The sequence below is a fragment of the Octopus sinensis genome, unplaced genomic scaffold (assembly GCF_006345805.1).
Source record: "Octopus sinensis unplaced genomic scaffold, ASM634580v1 Contig10331, whole genome shotgun sequence".
Classification (NCBI taxonomy): Eukaryota; Metazoa; Mollusca; class Cephalopoda; order Octopoda; family Octopodidae; genus Octopus; species Octopus sinensis.
This window is the reverse complement of record NW_021832120.1, coordinates 230,442-233,364: the sequence shown is the minus strand read 5'-3', so window position 1 is coordinate 233,364 and position 2,923 is coordinate 230,442. Positions and strand designations below refer to the sequence as shown.

The 2,923-nt window shown below is 33.1% G+C and overlaps 1 long non-coding RNA gene across 1 annotated transcript; it reads right to left on the bottom strand.

Annotated features, from left to right (window-relative positions):
- Positions 1–2,266: 2,266 nt before the first annotated feature.
- LOC115228339 lies at positions 2,267–2,647 on the bottom strand. The gene is made up of 2 exons (XR_003883206.2): positions 2,394–2,647; positions 2,267–2,361 (listed from the first exon to the last, which is right to left on the bottom strand). It is a non-coding gene; the product is annotated as an uncharacterized LOC115228339 (long non-coding RNA).
- Positions 2,648–2,923: the final 276 nt, after the last annotated feature.

Below are 2,923 nucleotides of genomic sequence, written 5' to 3'. Positions count from 1 at the left end.
TAGTGCATTGCTTGCGGTTCTTTATTAACATTAAAAAACAAAAATTAGTGAAAAATTAAACAGTTATAGCTATTGAGTTGGATGAACTTGTTTGTATATCACTAGTTTTTCTAAGTCCGGCTGTGTTTTGATCACATCAATGCTGTAGTTATCTATGCAAAGTTCATTTTCATCAATGAATATATTAGATGCTGAAATGGCGCAAGTTGTAATTATTTAATTTCGAATACTACAATTTTAATTCTGTTTTGAAAGTTTTTTTTATTATTAATAATTTATGCAATTAAAAAAATCTAGCATTCACTTTTTCATAGCAAAAGATAATTGTGGTATCTCTTCATTGGAGTTTAAGTTAACGAAATTCAAATTCAAAATATGCTTAAAAAAGCCAATAAAGTCAAAAAACGAGTATCATAAAAATTAAGCGAGCAATTTTGGTTTGACGTTTTTTAAAAATTTTTTTATTTCTTTTCTTAGAATAAATGCTCTCTTTAATACTTTTCCTGTTGAAAGCCATCTCATATGTGAATGCAATAAAAGAGTCTTATATTCAGTGTTGTTATCTTTGCATAACACAGCAAATAGACACGAATTGAGTGCTTTGGTTTTAATATAGTTTATCGTTTTTATTATGACATTTTTCAAATCATTAGCCATCGTTTTCATCATCAATGAATGACGGTGGATCATGCAATGTATGCCAATAGCATTTGGAGATTTTTCTTTGTCTAATGTTCTAACATTAGTGGGTCGTCGTCTTACACACACCAATCAAATTATTCCAATGAATGCTATGCATTTGAAAAATCTGTCAATTTATCAAATATATCTTTGGCAGTTGTATTAGTGCTGGAAGTCTCACAAAACAAGAATTCATCTTAAAAGTGCTTATCATGTATATAACAAACATATACATAATTGAGCTAAGTTTGTGATATCCGTAAATTCATCAATTTGAATAACCAAAAATTAAACATTATTAGTTTAGACTCTAAACTTTTTTTTTTTTTTGGTCTTTTTATTATTATTTTTTTTAATTAAGTAAATTTATGATGTTAATTCTTTGATTGAGAGGACGCGCGAATAGATAGGCAGTTTCCGCGCAATATCGCGAGCGAAATGCGCTGAAAAAGCCAACTAGACTCACGTTTCTCGTGACTCTTCCTTGAGATCATCAAGCCGATTTCCGAAAGGAACTCAAGAGCTTTTGGGCCGATTATCCCGCTCGTTTCGAAAGCCAGGGGGACGAAAAGGCAGGTGTTCTCCAATGAGGCATACTTTGTTATTTTTTTTGTTTCGGCATGTGCGGAGGCTGAGCCAGGGCGGGAGGCAGAGTCCATGAGAGATGACGAGGAAAACGAGTCGACACAGGTCACGTCCCAAACGAGAGCGAGTCCCCCCTTGAACGGGAATAGCGTGGACCCGTCGGGACGTTTTCCGTCGCCACGGTCTAAACCAACCGGCTCTAGGACCGAAGGGAATCCAGCGGCGTTGAGCGCGCGCTTGACAATATCATTCAAGGCGGCATGTCTGGGTATACGGCCGGTACTGAGGCGACAAGAGAGGGGGTGTAGCCAAACTAATATTTAGTTCACATTTCTGATATTTGTGTGTTTAATTATTCATTCTCAGAAAGAAATTAAATGAAATAAAAAATCTAATTGTTCGGAAATTTTTAGATTAAAAAAATTATCTGGCGTTGCAGAAGCAATCCACCAACGGTTGCCTTGACCAATGAGATTGAACAGTTAATAAATGATTGGTTTGTTGATCAAATTAATTTTCGAAATGCCTACCAACGTATGAACAGATTTCTTTTTGTTTTTTTAAAAGACTGTTTCTTAAAATAAAGATGACTTTCTCAACCGTTAGAACAATCAGTGAAATATATCCAGTCATGAGAGTACTTAACTTTGTTCAAGATGGCTGTGTTGTAATACAAACGATTCCAAAAATAACTATAGATAAAAAAACTCGGCTGAAATGAAACGGGAATTTCTTGACTAGCAAAGCCAACGCCATTAAAAACATCTTTATTTCCAAAAGAGAATCGTTGGGTGAATAATTTTTAAAAATTTTTAAATCAGATTAGTGAAAATAGAGATTAAAGAAAAATTAATAGCTAACTAATTTATTCGAAATCTCCGGAGAAACTCCGCTCTATACGTGTGAAATAAATAATATACTTGTTCTAAAGCTTCCGAAAGATTTCAGACTGCTCATGGGAAGTTTTTTTTTCCTAAAATGTAAATAAAAAGAATTTCAACCGAAGAAATATAAATAATCCAACTGAAATTCCCACAATTGCAGCTATTGCAATAAATATCCCAACTCCCATTCCTGCTTTTCGAGCAGTGCTTCCTTTTTAAAGTTCAACTTTGACATTAAAATACTGCTAGTTGTGTAGGTCGAATCTTTGCTAGAACACACCGGAATTTTATATTCTCCACAATAATCTGTTTTCCAAGTTCCATTGTGATTAATGCTGATACAAGCCATCATTTCATCAATGACAAGAGGTTGATGTACATCCCAATTCGGTGTCATCTAAATCAACTTTTTATGTATACCAATAATGGACCGTCATCATACATTATTATGTTATCATCCCACGTTATTCGATTGTTAATGTAAAAACTCTGATTTACAATTTCTAAAATCGAATGATAAAATAATTAACGATTATTTATGAAATCTACGACATCTTGAGATGTTGGATTAATGACTTGTTTATTCATACTATCGCATAGCATATGTCCTTCATAAAATGTCATTGGAATTCCAAATAGTATATATTCAGTCCCATCATATTTAACCGTCTTTTCGTGTGAAGGATTTACTAATGTTATAAATAAAGTTTAAACTTCCATTCATGCTTTTACAGTTCGATATTGAATTTGTCCTAATATCTATTACATATTTA